The 19,524-nt window shown below is 44.2% G+C and overlaps 1 protein-coding gene across 11 annotated transcripts in view; it reads right to left on the bottom strand.

Annotated features, from left to right (window-relative positions):
* SYNGAP1 (synaptic Ras GTPase activating protein 1) overlaps window positions 1-19,524 on the bottom strand; it is a 643,453-nt gene that overhangs the window by 574,613 nt on the left and 49,316 nt on the right. The gene's annotated exons all lie outside the window — the stretch shown is intronic.

Genomic DNA, 19,524 nt, shown 5'->3' with positions numbered 1-19,524 from the left:
TATGTGATAACATTGTGCTATGACAGGTTCACTTTAATGAGGCATCAGGGGTCTCAGTGCTGGGGGCCCTGTACAACCACCCAATTGCTGCCATCTGACATCCGACAGTAGGCTGGTCTGATTTACATTTGCTAAGACACCTCTTCTTGTTTTGGATAGTGTGCGGAAGGGTTGCAATCTTGCCTGGTGTACCTTCTTGTCCTGGTGACCCTGTTTCTCTCATTTCATGTCCAGCTGTCACAAGGGTGTCACTGAGACACACACTGTGGGAATATATCCCCAGCCAAGTCATATACAGCAATAAAAAAAACAAAAAAAAAAAAAAACAGAGCTTATACTCTTCCATGCTCTAACTAAAACTAAAATATAAGGTCTTGGTGAAGTTGGGCTTTAAAAAGGGACCCGTTACAGATCATGGCCAAAGCTCAAACAAGGGAAGACTTCCATGGCCAAAGCTCAAACAAGAGAAGACCCCCATGGCCAAAGCTCGAACAATAGAAGGCCTCCATGGCCAAAGTTCAAACAAGAGAAGGCCTCCATGGCCAAAGCTCAAACCAGAGAAGGCCACCAGGGTCAAAGCTCAAAGCAGAGAAGGCCACCGTGGCCAAATCTCAAACAAGGGACGAGCACCATGGCCAAAGCTCAAACAAGAGAAGGCCACCATGGCCAAAACTCAAGCAAGAGAAGGCCACTAGGGATGATTGAACTGTTCGGGTCGACCATCAGTTCGACCCGAACATTGGGTGTTCGAAATTCGGCCGAATTCCAAACTTTTTTGCTGAAAAAGTTCGGAATTCTGCAACCAGAACCGACCAAAATGCAATGGGACAGGAAATGGGCTTTAAAAGCCCGTGATTGGACCAGAACCATCAGTAAAAGCCAATTGAGGGGGCAGGAGAATGCTAGGAATGTGATTGGAGTGACTAGGGGGTACCAGAGGCCAATCATTAGTGAATACGCCCCCCAGTATATAAGATAGCCCCGCCAAATTCCTAGCATTGTAATACAGGGCTGTGGAAGAGAGTGGAAGCAGTTCTGTTACTTCTGCTTCAAAGTGTCATTTAGCAATTATTAGTGTGAGGAAAGGGATATCTAGTGTAGTTAGGGTGCTATTTTCCACTATAGTTAGATTCAAAAATCTAGTTTCTGTAGGGAAAGTGTTAAGTGCCAGGGTGACCGTAGTGTAGTGTAGGGTGAACTGACTCTGACTGCTATGGCAGGGTGACCAAACCCTTCCATTTCAGGGTGACCGCTATAGAGAAAAGATCGTTTCTCTTAGGTCACTTATAGAACAGCGATATGGCTTCTCGACTGTCACCCTGCTTTTTGCTGCAGGCGTTTATAGGGCTTTTTTGAGGACATGTTTGGAGTCAGGCATAACATCTGAACTTCTGTATAAGGGTATATATACACACACATGTATGTATATATACACATACACATATATAGGTGTGAAAGTAGCAGAACCCTATGCTTGCGCTAATGAAATAATTAACAGGCATATGGCTCCGCTCCTATCACACCTATATATGTGTATGTGTATAAATACATATAAGTGTGTGTGTATACATACCCCTATACAGAAGTTCAGATGTTTTGCCTGCCTCCAAAGACCCCCAAAAAATGCCCAAAAAAACGCCTGCGCCAAAAAAAAAAACGCCCAGGTGTGTTATTGCAGGCGTTTTTTTGGGCATTGTTTGGGGTCTTTGGAGGCAGGCAAAACATCTGAACTTCTGTATAGGGGTATATATGTATTATATGTATTTATACACATACACATATATAGGTGTTATAGGAGCGGAGCCATATGCCTGTTAATTATTTCATTAGCGCAAGCATAGGGTTCTGCTATTTTCACACCTATATGTGTGTATGTGTATAAATACATATAAGTGTGTGTGTATATATACCCCTATAGAGAAGTTCAGATGTTTTGCCTGCCTCCAAAGACCCACAAAAAATGCCCAAAAAAACGCCTGCGCCAAAAAAAAACGCCCAGGTGTGTTATTGCAGGCGTTTTTTTGGGCATTTTTTTGTGGGTCTTTGGAGGCAGGCAAAACATCTGAACTTCTGTATAGAGGTATATATACACACACACTTATATGTATTTATACACATACACACATATAGGTGTGAAAGGAGAGAAGCCATATGGGTGTTAATTATTTCATTAGCGCAAATATAGTGTTCTGCTACTTTCACACCTATATATGTGTATATATACATATAAGTGTGTGTGTATATATACCCCTACACAGAAGATCTGATGTTATGCCTGCCTCCAATAACCCCAAATGCCCAAAAAAACGCTTGCTACAAAACCGGCACGGTGTGAAAATAGCGGAGCCATATCACTGTTCTATATTAATTCAAATACAAACAATCTTTTTTTTTCTGGTTCTGGACATGCTACAGAGCTGAAACTTCACAGGTACACGTTTTAGACCCCCCAGACACTAAATCCAAAGAAATCTCTTTTTTTTTTTTCAATGATTTTTTCAATAATTGGTTCTCTATCAAAAATGACAATTTTTAAGAACTTTTTTTTGTGTGATTAATAGTCTCTGGGGCATGACCCAGAACCCTAGGCACTTTTTAGGGGCATTTATTGGGTTTTAGGGCTTCAAAATGGGGTTTTTTGATTACCGAAGTTCAGGTCCCATTGATTTCAATGGGGTTCTGAAATCCGGGCCGAACTTTCGGGAAGTTCGGGTGTTCTGGTCGAACCGAACTTTTGAAAAGTTCGATCATCCCTAAAGGCCACTATGGCCAAAGCTCAAACAAGAGAAGGCCTCCATTGCGCAACTCCCAGACATAGTGCTGACAGAGCACCTCTTAACCATCAGACGCTGCTTCTATGATGTGGGCATTATTAACCTCCAGCCATGGATTGGAGCCTCTGCATGGCCATCTTGGCAGGAGCTCTTGAAATAAACAGCATGCCTTGTGTCACGGTTATAAAGAATATGCCAATTTTTACAAAATTGGAAATTTACTAGGCTATTGTTAATCTCTGTAAGCCTTTGTATGCAAATATTAACCACATTTTCCTGGATGATAACCAGAACTGCCCACTTCAGCTTCTCAAACTTAAATTTTAACCAACGAGGCCATCTCTATCATTGAAACTAAGGTAGACTGGGGGGGGGGGCCCAGGGCTTTGACCCGAAAAAATGTGGTCAACATTTTGCATACCAGGGCCCTTGGGAGTTCCCATACATCCATACCCATAGCTGGAGATACCCATACCTCCATACCCATAGCTGGAGATACCCATACCTCCATACCCATAGCTGGAGGTACCCATACCTCCATACCCATACCTGGAGGTACCCATACCTCCATACCCATACCTGGAGGTACCCATAGATGGAACCACTGACAGCTACTGAAAGGTACTTTTAGGCTCAATTCACACCTATGCATGTTGCTGTTGAGCGTTTCTGTAGTGCTCTTTGCTGTGCTTTAAAGTTTTTTACCTCAATTTGCGTCTTTCTTTCTTTTATTTTTTTTGGGGGGGGGGATTTGTTGTTGGGCAGATTTAAAAATGCAAATCGCGGTAAAAATACACTACTTTCTTTTCTCCAGCTTCTCTATTGAGCCCAAAAAAAATCCACCGTTTTGCGTTTAAAAAAGTCCCTGACCCTTTCCAAAAACGCAGAGGCACAAAAATGCATTCATGTGAACGTATTCCATAGAAACCCATGTTAAAAAAATGTCCTGCATTTCTGCAAAAGGCAAAGAGCATGAAAAAACGCATTGGTTGATTGGAGCCTTACTTCACTTGACATATGATTTATATTATTATGGGCTCATTCACACCAAGTGGGTTCAGCTACGTTTATCAGCATCAGTCAACTCAGGCTCAATGCTAGGGGGAAAAAAAAGCAAGTAATTTCTATGTGTCCTGTTCACACCGTACATGAGCAGTGGTGCACACTGTGTAAAATTGCAGCACGTCTGCTTTGTAATACAGCGCAACGCACGTTACAGCATGTCAACGCACCACAGGAATTCTGCGTTCTGGGCATGCATCCATAAACGCAAATGCCACTCAGTACAGCATCCAGCCGCAGTGTATTCCAGCTTGTCACAGATTTTGACAGCCTGGAGGCAATGGGGCTGGACGCTGCACCTGTGCCTTCCGAACGCACAATAACGCCAGGATTTGTGTGCGCAGACAGAAACATTTTGAGTAAAAATATTTTTCTCTGTCCCTGGAAAGGTAAAATGGACTATAAACCTCCAAGCAGTAATACAAACAAACCAGTTCTTGGTGTTTGATGTTTAGTGAGATATTTAAAGTCTATCTACACCCTAAAAAAAACTATATATGAATATCGCAGCCTAGTCCTTAACCACTTAAGCTCCGGAAGGTTTTACCCCCTAATGACCAGGCTTTTTTTTGCAATACGGCACTGCGTTGCTTTAACTGACAGTTGAGAGGGAGATACAGTATATAGAGAGTGGGGAAATACAGTATATAGAGAGAGATACAGTATATATAGAAAGAGAGGGAGATACAGTATATAGAGAGTGAGATACAGTATATAGAGAGAGGGGGAAATACAGTATATATAGAGAGAGATACAGTATATAGAGAGAGATACAGTATATACAGTCAGGTCGATAAATATTGGGACATCGACACAATTCTAATCTTATTTGCTCTATACACCACCACAGTGGATTTGAAATGAAATAAACAAGATGTGCTTTAACTGCAGACTTTCAGCTTTAATTTGAGGGTATTTACATCCAAATCAGGTGAAAGGTGTAGGAATTACAACAGTTTGTATATGTGCCTCCCACTTTTTAAGGGACCAAAAGTAATGGGACAGATTAGGAATCATAAATCAAACTTTCACTTTTTAATACTTGGTTGCAAATCCTTTGCAGTCAATTACAGCCTGAAGTCTGGAACGCATAGACATCACCAGGTGCTGGGTTTCATCCCTGGTGATGCTCTGCCAGGCCTCTACTGCAGCTGTCTTCAGTTCCTGCTTGTTCTTGGGGCCATTTTCCCTTCAGCAAGTGAAATGCATGCTCAATCAGATTCAGGTCAGGTGATTGACTTGGCAATTGCATAACATTCCACTTCTTTCCCTTAAAAAACTCTTTGGTTGCTTTCGCAGTATGCTTCGGGTCATTGCTTATCTGCACTGTGAAGCGCCGTCCAATGAGTTCTGAAGCATTTGGCTGAATATGAGCAGATAATATTGCCCGAAACACTTCAGAATTCATCCTGCTGCTTTTGTCAGCAGTCACATCATCAATAAATACAAGAGAACCAGTTCCATTGGCAGCCATACATGCCCATGCCATGACAATACCACCACCATGCTTCACTGATGAGGTGGTATGCTTTGGATGATGAGCAGTTCCTTTCCTTCTCCATACTCTTCTCTTCCCATCACTCTGGTACAAGTTGATCTTGGTCTCATCTGTCCATAGGATGTTGTTCCAGAACTGTGAAGGCTTTTTTAGATGTTGTTTGGCAAACTCTAATCTGACCTTCCTGTTTTTGAGGCTCACCAATGGTTTACATCTTGTGATGAACCCTCTGTATTCACTCTGGTGAAGTCTTCTCTTGATTGTTGACTTTGACACACATACACCTACCTCCTGGAGAGTGATCTTGATCTGGCCCACTGTTGTGAAGGGTGTTTTCTTCACCAGGGAAATAATTATTCAGTCATCCACCACAGTTGTTTTCCGTGGTCTTCCGGGTCTTTTGGTGTTGCTGAGCTCACCGGTGCGTTCTTTCTTTTTAAGGATGTTCCAAACAATTGATTTGGCCACACCTAATGTTTTTGCTATCTCTCTGATGGGTTTGTTTTGTTTTTTCAGCCTAATGATGGCTTGCTTCACTGACAGTGACAGCTCTTTGGATCTCATATTGAGAGTTGACAGCAACAGATTCCAAATGCAAATAGCACATTTAGAAATAACTTTGGACCTTTTATCTGCTCCTTGTAAATGGGATAATGAGGGAATAACACACACCTGGCCATGGAACAGCTGAGCAGCCAATTGTCCCATTACTTTTGGTCCCTTAAAAAAGTGTGAGGCACATATACAAACAGCTGTAATTCCTACACCGTTCACCTGATTTGGATGTAAATACCCTCAAATTAAAGCTGAAAGTCTGCAGTTAAAGCACACCTTGTTTGTTTCATTTCAAATCCATTGTGGTGGTGTATAGAAAAAAAAAAAGATTAGAATTGTGTCAATGTCCCAATATTTATGGACCTGACTGTATATATAGAGAGAGAGAGATACAGTATATAGAGAGAGGGAAATACAGTAGATATAGAGAGAGAGATACAGTATATAGAGAGAGGGAGATAAAGTATATAGAGAGGGGGAAATACAATATATATAGAAAGAGATACAGTATATAGAGAGGGAAATACAGTATATATAGAGAGAGAGGGAAATACAGTATATAGAGAGAGGGAGATACAGTATATAGAGAGGGAAATACAGTATAGAGAGAGAGGGAGATACAGTATATAGAGAGGGAAACAATATATGGAGATATGCTTTGAAAAGTTTTTTCTCTATCTTATCTTCTTAACATTTGGTAGTCAAATCCCAAAAAATGTTAAGTATCTTTTTTTATCTCATGAATGAAATGTGAGAAATAATGTATATATTCATATATTCCCGCGATGATGGGAGTGGCGTCATCGCGGCTCCGGCCACTCACAGCGCCGGAGCCGCCGATGCATACTAGCACATTATGCCATTGTCCTGCAGGGTTTGTTTTTTATTTATTTTTATATATTTTGGGGGGATACAACCGCTTTAACAGCCTCAGCTCTGTTTCTGTGTGAAGGGGGTTGTGTCCCCTCCTCCAATCAGCTCTCCAGAATATAACTTTAGCTCTCCACCCCCTTTTTCTTTTAACTCTCAGACAAGCATATAAACCCAGCACTTCGAACAGATGTAGAGAAGAGAGGACTGCAGATAAGTTTTTCATAGGTCATGTGACTCATAAAATGCTTAAAAAAAACGCAACACGGGTGCATTTTCGATACGTTCTTGTTGCGTTTTCAATGCATTTCAATGGGGAGGTGCGTTTTTTTAACTGACTAAACATGCACCAAAAATGCAGCAAGTAGGATTTTTAACAACGCTTCAAAAGTTGTGGATAATGGCCGACAATAAATTCATATTAATTTAAATTCATGATAATAATAAAAATCAAATATAATACACTCATTTATAAAAATATATACTGTATATGTTTTTTAAAAAAACGTAAATTTCGGTTTCGGCCAAGTGCATTCTGAATTTTCGGTTTCGGTACCGTAATTTTCATTTCGGCCTCTAGTGGTCATAATACAAAAACTACCCAACAGGTAGTGGTCAGCGGGCAGCCAAGCACAACTCATTCGGCCAAATGGGGAGCCATTGGTTGCACCGGCCTCTGAGCATGTATTCTTCGGATGAAACGCGTCAGCAGAGCTTAGCAGGCTCCTCATGCGTGCTGTCGGGTGGCGTTTTGAGCTTACATGCTGTAGATATTCCTTTTCTTGTACCCATCTGGTTTTTATGAAAACATTGTTTTAACCACGTCGCGCCTGCGCTATAGCTGAAAGATGGCTACAGCACAGGCCTAAAATGCTGGGAGGACGTACCTGGACCTGGCTTCCCATGCGCCCCCTGAGGCCTGGGCGGCAATGCTCTGTGACCGCCGAATCCTTGGGACTCGGTTGATCACAGATCAGAATAAAGAGCCGATCATGGCCCTTTACCAAGTGATCAGCTGTCAGCCAATGACAGCTGATCACGTGATGTAAACAGAAGCCGGTCATCTGCTTTTTTCTTTTTCAAAATAAAGCCGATTACTGGCTTCTGTAAGAGGGACATCGGTCCCACACTGTCCCCACCAGTGCTGCTAACCAGTGCTCACCAGTACCACCTACCAGTGCCCATCAGTGCTGCTAATCAGTGCCCATCAGTGCTGCCAATCAGTGCCCATCAGTGCCACCTACCAGTGTCTACTAGTGCTGCCAATCAGTGCCTACTAGTACCACCTATCAGTGCCCTTCAGTGCCGCCTACCAGTGACCATTAGTGCCACCTATCAGTGACCATCAGTGCCACCTATCATCTGCTTTTTTTTTTCAAAATAAAGCCAATTACTGGCTTCTGTAAGAGGGACATCAGTACCACACTGTCCCCACCAGTGCTGCTAACCAGTGCCCACCAGTACCACCTACCAGTGCCCATCAGTACTGCTAATCAGCGCACATCAGTGTTGCCAATCAGTGCCACCTACCAGTGTCTACTAGTGCTGCCAATCAGTGCCACCTACCAGTATCTATTAGTACCACCTATTAGTGCCCTTCATTGCCACCTATCAGTGACCCTCAGTGCCACCTATCATCTGCTTTTTTTTCCGAAATAAAGCCGATTACTGGCTTCTGAAAGAGGGACATCGTTACCACACTTTCCCCACCAGTGCTGCTAACCAGTGCCCACCAGTACCACCTACCAGTGCCCATCAGTACTGCTAATCAGTGCACATCAGTGTTGCCAATCAGTGCCACCTACCAGTGTCTACTAGTGCTGCCAATCAGTGCCACCTACCAGTGTCTATTAGTACCACCTATCAGTGCCCTTCAGTGCCGCCAAGCAGTGACCAACAGTGCCACCTACCAGTGACCATCAGTGCCACCTATCAGTGTCCATCAGTGCCACCTATTAGTCCCGCCTATCAGTGTCCATCAGTGCCACCTATCAGTGAAGTCTCATCAATGCCTCCTGATCAGTGCCCACCAGTGCCACCTATCAGTCCCGCCTTATCAGTGCAGCCTTTCAGTGCCCATCAATGCAGCCTCATCAGCGCACATCACTAGATTTGAAAAATGACCTGTTTGAAATATTTTATAACAAAATATGAAAACTGTTTATTTTTTTTATTTTTCTGTCTTTTCTCTTTGTTTGTTTAGCAAAAAATAAAAAACTCAGTGGTGGTTAAATACCACTCAAAGAAAGCTCTATTTGTGTGAAAAAAATGATAAAAATTTCATATGGGTACAGTGTAACATTCAAAATGCAAAAGCGCTAAAAGCTGGAAATTGGCCTGGGCAGGAAGGGGGTATATGTGCCCAGTAAGCAATTGGTTAAACAGGATTTCACTGTGTGCCTTGTCCTCTCCGTTTCTACGGCCTACATATTATACTGCTGGTGAGGTTATTATCCATACATTGCAGTGGTTTGTGTGCTGGATTTCCAGGATGTTCCATGCGTGCCTTTGACCTCGCTGCATGCTGTGGGGGTGGATGCCACAAGTGAATGCCATTTGCGCACGCACACTTATTGGATATGGACTTTATTCATTATGTCATTTTTTTCTATTATATTGTAAAGTGCTTTATCCACCATCTCTAGTGTTCCCTGATTACCGCTTTCCATCATCAGCACTGCTGTTGTCATTGACTGCACATTTAAAGGGGAAGCGCAACATTTTTGTGTTTAAAATAGCTTTGGCCATACTTCTCTTATAACCACTTCAGCTCCGGAAGATTTACATCCCTTAATGACCAGGCCATTTTCTGCGATTCGGCACTGCGTTACTTTAACCACTTGCCGACCGCCACACGACTATCTACGGCGGCGGTCAGCCCCTCACAGGCAAAGTGACGTAGGGCTACGTCACTAGCTTGTGAGGGTCTAGGGAGCGAGCGCGCGCCGCCGGAGGCGCGCTCCCGCTCCCGCGTGGTCACGGACCCCCCCGCGCGTGTGACCGGCGGACCCGATGTCCGCCGGCCACTCTGCGATCGGCGGGGGAGAGGGAGAAAGTCAGGCAGCTTGTGTAAACAAGCTGCCTGTCATTCTCCCCTCTGTATGAGAGATGATCATATGGATCTACTATGTAGATCCGTTGATCACTCTGCATACAGCTGAAGCCACAGCCAATCACAGTTAGAATCACGCCCCTAGGGACACACACAGCCCCTCCCTCTCAAATAAAGTTAACCCCTTCACTACCAGTGTATTTTTACAGTAACAGTGCATATGTATAGCACTGATTACTGTAGAAATGTCACTGGTAACCCCAAAAGTGTCAAAAATGTCAGTCAAGGGTCCGATCTGTCCGCCGCAATGTCGCAGTACCGCAAAAAAAATCGCAGATCGCCGCCATTACGCGTTAAAAAAAAACAACAAAAATGACAAAAATCTTTCCCTTAGTTAGTAAACGCAATAACTTTTGCGCAAACCAATCAAAATACGCTTTTTGCGATTTTTTTTTACCAAACATAGGTAGCATAAAACAAATTGGCCGAAAATGTTAAAAAATTTTGATTTTTACATTTTTTTTGGGGGGAATTTCATATAAAAAAAAGGGAAAAATATTGTTATTTTTGCAAAATTTACGCTCTTTTTTTGTTTATAGCGCGTGATCAAAAAATCTCACAGGTGAACAAATACCGCCAAAAGAAAGCTCTGTTTGTGGGAAAAAAAGGACGCCAAATTCGTTTAGGTACAGCGTCGCACGACCACGCAATTGTCCGTTAAAGTCACGCAGTGCCGAATCGCAAAATACACCCTGGTCGTTTAGCAGCCAAATCCTCCGGGGCTTAAGTGGTTAACTAACAATTGCTCATTCGTGCAATGCTCGTACCCAAATGCAATCGATGATGTCCTTTTTTGCCCACAAATAGAGCTTTCTTTTGGTGGTATTTGATCAAATAGTGAGTGCGCTTAATATTCTGTGCAAAAAAAAAATGAAGCTGCTACCAAAGATCCAGATACCTGATCTGGACAAATAATAAATTGGAAAAATAGGTCTGGTGCGCTAAATTAATGAGGTGCCAATTGTCATATTATGTTAACCCCTTCCCTGCCAGTGATGTCCATTTCCCCCCACAAATAGAGCTTTCTTTCGGTGGTATTTGATCACCTCTGCGGTTTTTAGATTTTGCGTTATAAACAAAAATAGGAGTGACAATTTTGAAAAAAAAAAAAAAACACAATATTTTTTACTTTCTGCTATAAAACATTCCCAATAAAAAATGTAAAAAATCTAATTTTTATCAGTTTAAACCAATTTGTATTCTGCTTCATATTTTTGGTAAAGAAAAATCCCAAAAAGCGTATTTTAATTGGTTTGCGCAAAAGTTATAGCGTTTACAAACTACGGGATAGATTTTTGGACTTTTTTTATTTATTTATCTTTTGTTTTTATTAGTAATGTCGGGGATCAGCGATTTTTAGTGGGATTGCGACATTGCGGCGGACATATCTGACACTAAAGCCCCGTACACACGTACCGATCGTCGGCCGAACGATCGGTTGTCTTTTGTCCAGGGCTGTCGTGTCTGTTGAAAAGTGCAAAAGACTGCACACGAATTTTGTCGGCCAACAACAGCCGACTGCAGAAGTGATGTCATGTGATGGTTAACTTTCCGTGTGTTTTTTCTTTTCTGAGCATTACTAGTCTTGCTAATCTGCTGTCTGTCGGCCGAAATCTGTACTGACTGGCGAACAATCGGCCGTTCTGGTGTCGGCCAACATAAATTTTAATGCCTGCACGACAGATTCTGTTCGGCCGAAAATGCGCTGTCGGAAGCATCATACTAACAAGCCGACAATCGGCCGATCGGTCGTCGGCCGAATATTTACGGCCGACAATCGGTACGTGTGTACGGGGCTTAAGTGACACTTTTTGGGGACCAGTGACATTAATACAGTAATCAGTGCTAAATAATATGCACTGTTACTGTATAAGTGACACTGGCAGTGAAGGGGATAACACTGTGGATGATCAAGGGGTTAAATGTGTACCTAGGGGAGTGATTCTAAGTGTGGGGGGGCGTGGCTTGTGAAATGACCATAGAGACATGTGATCCTATATAGAAGGATCACAGGCGCTCTGTGATCATTCCAGGGAGAAGTGGTTAATACTGGGGGTGGTTAAGGGGTTAAGTGTAAGCCTAATTGTGCTTACTAACTGTGTGTGGGGGGGGGGAGGAGGGCTCTGTGATAGGCACACAGAGATTGGTGTTTCAACTTAGCTGAGACACAGGATCTCACTGTGCCTAACAGGAGAGCCGCCTGCCTTGTTTACATAGGCAGACGGCTCTCCTGTCAGTTTCACTGAAGATCGCGGGAGGCCGACGGCGATTCAGCCCACTCCTCCTGCGGTCTGGTTCCCGCTGTGTCACAGCGGGAGCGTGCCTCCAGCAGCACGTGCGCGCCGCCGAGACCGCATGCATATAATCATGTAGATCTACGTGATTATGCGCAGCCGTGCCGCCCTTCCGCAGTAAATCTGCACGGGACGGTCGGCAAGTGGTTAAAGGGATGGTTCACCCCTGATGCATCGGGACTACACTGGGCAGTCTTTACCAGCGCACTCCAATGCATAGACAAGGCAAATTGCCGTGTTTCCTATTGTGTTAGTTCCCATCACTGCATTATGATGGTGTGTACTGAAATAAAAAGAAAGTACTGTGTGCAATACTTTTTACTGCAGCGCAATGTGACGCAGTACACTGCATTGCAATGCGCTGCAAGGAGTGTAACACTGCAAGGTGTCCATCACAGAGCATCCCAGCAGCCATGCAGTGCGGTTCTGGTGTGAACAAGCCTATAGACCAGTGATGGTGAACCTTGGCACCCCAGATGTTTTGGAACTACATTTCCCATGATGCTCCACTACACTGCAAAGTGCATGAGCATCATGGGAAATGTAGTTTCAAAACATCTGGGGTGCCAAGGTTCACCATTACTGCTATAGGGCGATGGACTCTCATTTTTTGTTTTGTCCCCAGAACAGGAAGCATCAAGATGTCAGTAAAGTAATGCACTCACATTTAAAGAAGAGGAAGTGAACATATCATCCATACAGGAACCTTCCACTGGTTTGACAAAGGGGCTGAGCCCCGAAACACGTAACCAGGCTCCCTTGCGGAATGACGTCACCACACACCGAAGCCCAGCCCTGCTGAGTGGGCCCGGAAGCCGCCGCACAATCCAGCTCCCCAAACTACAGCGGTTCTGTCCACAACCATTCAGCAGCTTCCTAGCCGATCTCTGCAAACTCCAGCCGCTTGCCTGCCAACCTCTGCCAGTAGATGACAACTCCTATATGGATGATATGTTCACTTCCTCTATGCCTACGCCCAGAGCCGGTGCTAGACTATTTTGCGCCCTAGGCAGGACCAACCATTTGCACCCCCCCCTCTAACAAAGAAAAAATTTACACATTGACCCCCTTCCTGCACATAATGCCCCCCTTAACCCTACACCCCCTTCCTGTACACACTGCTCCCCCCCTCCTGCACACACTCCCCCCTTTAACGCTACACCCCCCTTCCTGCACACACTGCCCCCTCTTTAATGCTACATCCCCTTCCTGCACACACTGCCCCCCTTTAACTCAGAACCCCCCCTTCCTATACACACTGCCCCCATTTAACCCCACACCCCCTTCCTGTACACACTGCTCCCCCCCATTCTGCACACACTCCCCCCTTTAACGCTACACCCCCCTTCCTGCACACACTGCCCCCCTTTAACTCTGAACCCCCCTTCCTATACACACTGCCCCCATTTAACCCCACACCCCCTTCCTGTACACACTGCCCCCCTCTCTAGAGGTGATATCAACCGGGGATGAGGAGGTGACAGAAGAGGAATGTGGCACTGGTCATGGCTGCACCCTAGGTGGCAGTGCGCCCTAGGCGGCTGCCTAGTTCGCCTAGTGGTAGCACCGGCCCTGCCTATGCCACTTGGAGTTCCTAAAAGCTCTATGTGTGCATGAGGCCATAGAATAACATGGATGGGCGTTCTGCAGCTGCAAAAAAAAACATCTGACGCTAACAGCAGCTGCAAAAACGCCCTGTGTGCATGGGGGCTATATGTGAGCGCAATACTTTACTAACATCTTGATGCCGTTTCTCATACAGTTTACACTCAGACCGAGGTGCTCTTTGTGTTTTGTTTTTTCTGTTCTAGATTTCCTATCACTTCCTGGGGACATAATAAAAAATGGGAGTTCATCGCTCTATTGGCTTGTTTCTGTTCTATATGTGTATTAGGGTTACCTAAAATGTTACTAAACCCAGGACTCTGCAGTCACTATATCTGGTCTCCCACAGTACACAGAACATGGAAATGCAATTATTTCAGGAAATATAAACTGCTAAATACCTTTTCCCATCAGCAGTATATAGCAGTCTTGTGACTTCTATCAGTGCCTGGTTAACTGGTTAACCACTTGCCGACCGCCGCACAACTATATATGGATATACGGCGGCAGTCAGCCCCTCCTGGGCAAAGTGACGTACCGGTACGTCGCTCGCCCACGAGCCTCTTGGGGGCGAGCGCGCACCGCCTCGAGGCGTGCTCCCGCCCCCGCTTGTTCTCGGACATCCCCGCGCGAGTGACCGGCGGCTCCGATGTCCGCCGTCCACTCGCGATCTCCCGCTGGAGAGGGAGAAAGGCAGGCGGCTAATGTAAACACAGCCGTCTGTCATTCTCCCTGATGTAACTGCAGAGACTGTACGATCCTGCTATGTAGGATTGTATGTCTCTGTGGTTACATCACTAGCCACGCCCCCTTACAGTTTAAATCCCTCCCCTAGGCTCACATTTAACCCCCTGATCAGTGTTAACCCCTTCCCTGCCAGTGTCATTATTACAGTAACAGTGCAAATTACTGATTACTGTAGTAATGTCACTGGTACCCCCAAAAGTGTCAAAAATGTAAGTTAGGGGTCCGATCTGTCCGCCACAATGTCGCAGTCCCGCAAAAAAAATCGCAGATCGCCGCCATTACTAGTTTAAAAAAAAAAACAATAATAATGACATAAATCTTTCCCATAGTTAGTAAACGCAATAACTTTTGCGCAAACCAATCCAAAAACGCTTATTGCGATTTTTTTTTACCAAAAATATGTAGCAGAAAACAAATTGGCCTAAAATGTTAAAAAACTTTGATTTTTTTGGGGGGGAATTTCATTTACAAAAATGTGAAAAATATTGTTATTTTTTCAAAATCGTCACTCTTTTTTTGTTTATAGCGCAAAAAGTAAAAATCCCACAGGTGATCAAATACCACCAAAAGAAAGCTCTGTTTGTGGGAAAAAAAGGGCGTCAATTTTATTTGGGTAGATCGTTGCACGACCGCGCAATCGTCCGTTAAAGTAACGCAGTGCCGAATCGCAAAAAATGGCCTGGTCATTAAGGGGGCAAATCCTTCTGGTCCAGAAGAGGTTAACGTTTGCAGGCAGAGTTTCATACTGCACTGAGCTGTATTTTCAGGATCCAGGACACTTGACCCTCTGTCTGGACAGTGCTGATTGGTCCTGTGCTGATCACATGCACTCTCACAAGAAAAAAAATAACTCTCTAGCAATACACACCAAACTGAGCATGTGCAGCCTGACTCCAGTATTTCTCTCTAATCTGGTCATGTTTTGGAGTCATTGGAAGAAGTGGAGGATCAGAGAAGACAGGATCAAACAGCCTTTCTACACAATGCAGAGGAGTAACCCCTTGGGTTCCAGAGTGAGTATAACAAGCATGCTTTACTGCATATAGACTGATTTTACTGTTGTGGGTTTAGTAACACTTTAAGACCTGCTTTAAGGGGGGCTGCCACTTTTCTTTGAGATATTCTGGTGCTTCTGTGGGGCTGCAGCAGTCCCAGAGTTTTATCCCATTTTTAGTGATAGGAAATCTCCCCAGGGGGCCACAGACAGCAAAAAAATACCCTCATATGGATTTTAACCCTTTCATGCCCTACCTAAAACAAAACAAGTTTTGGCTACACATGAACTTAGTCATTTAACCGGTTGCCGACCGCCGCAAGTACATATACTGCGGCGGTCAGCCCCGGCCAGGCAAAGTGACGTATGGGTAAGTCACTAGCCTGTCACTTGCTTTTGAGCCAATAGCGGGCGAGCGCGCACCCGCCCCGACTCGTTCCCTGGGAAGTCCGTGCGTGTGACCCGATGTCCACCGGTCACTCTCGATCGTCCGCCGTGAAGGGAGAAAGGCAGGCGGCTAATGTAAAAAAGCTGCCTGTCATTCTCCCCTGTGTAAGAACAGTGATCATACGGTTCTACTATGTAGGACCGTTGATCACTGTTCCTACACCAGTAGCCATGTCCCATCACAGTTAGAAGCACGCCCCTAGGGACACACTTAACCCTTCCTTCCCCAATAAAGTTAACCCCTTCCCTGCCAGTGTCATTTTGCAGTAACAGTGCATATGTATAGCACTGATTACTGTAGTAATGTCACTGGTACCCCCAAAAGTGTCAAAAATGTCAGTCAAGGGTCCGATCTGTCCGCTACAATGTCGCAGTACAGCAAAAAAAAAAGGCAGATCGCCGCCATTACGCGTTAAAAAAAAAAACACCAAAAATGACAGAAATCTTTCCCTTAGTTAGTAAACGCAATAACTTTTGCGTAAACCAATCAAAATACGCTTATTGTGATTTTTTTTTTTACCAAGCATATGTAGCATAAAACAAATTGGCCTAAAATGTTAAAAAATTTAGATTTTTACATTTTTTTGGGGGGAATTTCATATAAAAAAATGTGAAAAATATTGTTATTTTTGCAAAATTGTCGCTCTTTTTTTGTTTGTAGCGCAAAAAGTAAAAATCGCACAGGTGATCAAATACCACCAAAAGAAAGCTCTGTTTGTGGGAAAAAAAGGACGTCAAATTTGTTTAGGTACAGCGTCGCACGACCGCGCAATTGTCCGTTAAAATCACGCAGTGCCGAATCGCAAAATAGGCCCTGGTCAGGAAGGGGGTAAAATCTTCCGGGGCTTAAGTGGTTAAAGTATTCTATTCATACTTCTATTCATGAAGGTCAGAAACCTTCTGTGTGCAGCAGCCCCTCCTAATACTCACGTGAAGCCCCTCTCGATCCAGCGAAGTGCTGTCCCAGGTCTCTCTCCTCAATGGCATGAGGCAGTGAGCCAATAAGGAGAGAGCTGGGGATGAGGCCGAGCTGCATCTCTATGTGTCTTAGATCGGGGCTCAAGAGAGAGCATGCACCAGTGACCCCATAGCAACTGGATTGCTATTGAAGGCACTGGTCAAGGGGGAGGAGCCAAGAGCACCGACGGGGGACCCGAGAAGAAGAGGAACGGGGCTGCTCTGTGCTATACCATTACACAAAGCGAGTAAGTATAACGTGTTTATTTCTTTAAAAAAAAAATGAAAGCTGAAGCTTTAATATTACTTTAAAGCAGTAGTATACTCCGCTTTTTAATTTTTACCTACAGGTAAGCCTATAATAAGGCCTATAATAAGGCTTACCTGTAGGTAAAATTAATATCTCCTAAATCTGCACGGTTTAGGAAATATTCACCCTGCATGCAGCTGCTGACACCAGCGGCGCATGCGCTCTGAAGGTCTGGCGGACCTTCAGAGCTCCTTTCGGAAAGTGAACTGCGAGAGTGACGTCATCATGGCTCCGGCCACTCACAGCGCCGGAGCCGACGAACCCGGAAGAAACGCCGAGGAAACATGTCAGCTCCCTCAGCCGTGGCCGGGCGACCGTGTGGGGGCTTCGTTCTAAGGTAAGTATTTCATAATGTGCTAGTATGCGATGCATACTAGCACATTATGCCATTGTCCTGCAGGTTTTTGTTTTTTTCCACAGCTTTAAATCTTCTTTTTCAATAATATTTATTGAAGACCAATTTATCACACATATATATATATATATATATATATATATATATATATATATATATATATATATTTTTTTTTTTTTTTTAACCACTTTACCACCGGAGCATTTTGCTGTCTTACGTCTGGGCCACTTTTTGCGATTCGGCGCTGTGCGAGGTTAACTGACAATTGCGCGGTCATGCAACGCCGTACCCAAACAAAATTTACGTCCTTTTTTTCCCACAAACAGAGCTTTCTTTTGGTGGTATTTGATCACCTGTGCAATTTTTACTTTTTGCGCTATAAACAAAAAAAGAGCGTTTATTTTGAAAAAATAACAATATTTTTAACATTTTTTTATATGAAATTCCCCCCAAAAAAGTAAATGTGAAAGTAGATGTAAAAACCAATTTTTTTTTTAATTTTTGGCCAATTTATTTTCTGCTACCCATGTTTGGTAAAAAAAATCGCAATAAGCGTATTTTGATTGGTTTGCGCAAAAATGGATTTTTGTAAAATCTTACCGTAAAATCCTTTTCTCTTAGCTCATCGACAGACGTAGTCCTCGGTGATACACCACCTTCGGGTTATGTTACCTCCGCAGGAGCAGGACTAGACAGGAAATTAAAAAGCTCTGGCCACACCCTAGGGGCAGTCCCAGAGGGTATATCCTCTCTCTCTCTGCCTCAGCAAATCAGTTATGTGAAAAAGCAGTGCTTAGAGAATTTAACCCAACCCAACTCCAAAACAGAGGGGCGGGGACTACGTCTGTCGATGAGCTAAGAGAAAAGGATTTTACGGTAAGATTTTACAAAAATCCATTTTTCTCTAGCGCTCATCGACAGACGTAGTCCTCGGTGATACACCACCTTCGGGACGTCCCAGAGCAGTATCACAACTGAGGGGTGGGAAAATGGAAATCAAATCCCAATCTAGAAGGCCCAACCGGTGCCAACTAGAAGTTTACAATGCTCATCCTTAATGATGAGACTCAACAAAAAAATTTTTCAAACAGAAAAAAACCCTCGAGGTAGACCACCGGTCTCCTCAAATTGCGGCCTGCAAAACCTTGCGGCCAAATGAGGCATCCGCCGATGCCGTCACATCAATTTTATAGAATTTAGTAAAGGTATGTACCGACGACCAAGTGGCCGCCTTACATACCTGGACCACTGACGCCTGATGGCGAAAGGCCCAGGAAGTACTGAGCGCTCGAGTGGAGTGCGCCCTAACAGGGAACGGAGGACTCTGACCCTTAATAGAATAAGCCTGTACCACCGTTTGTCTAATCCATTTGGCAATGGTCGCGGCAGATGCAGGCAAACCCTTTCTGGGGCCATCCGTGATCACAAAAAGTGAATCCGTCTTACGGAATGATTCCGTAGCTTTCAGGTATACCCTGATTGCCCGAACCACATCCAAGGAATGCAACGCATGTTCCCGATGATGCTTGGGCTGAGGACACAAGGAAGGTAGTACAATATCTTCATTCAGATGAAAATCTGAAACCACCTTAGGAAGAAAAGATGGCTTAGGATGAAGTACTACCTTATCCCTATGAATCACTAGGTATGGGGACTGGCATGATAATGCAGCCAGTTCTGACACCCTGCGAGCAGAAGTAATAGCCACCAAGAAGACCACCTTCTGGGATAAAGTAAGCAAGGGAATCTCCCTGATGTTTTCAAAGGGAGGTTTCTGTAGAACCGACAAAACCAAATTAAGATCCCAGGGCGGTAAGGGCGCGCGGACTGGAGGAGCCAGGTGCCGCACCCCCTGGATGAAATTCCGCACCAAGGATTTGGTAGCTAAAGGTTTCTGAAAGAAGATTGCTAATGCTGAAACTTGACCCTTGATGGTGCTCAAGG

Source organism: Pelophylax lessonae, assembly GCF_965119305.1.
Source record: "Pelophylax lessonae genome assembly, chromosome: 7".
NCBI classification, from domain to species: domain Eukaryota; kingdom Metazoa; phylum Chordata; class Amphibia; order Anura; family Ranidae; genus Pelophylax; species Pelophylax lessonae.
This window is presented reverse-complemented; position numbering and strand designations above follow the sequence as displayed.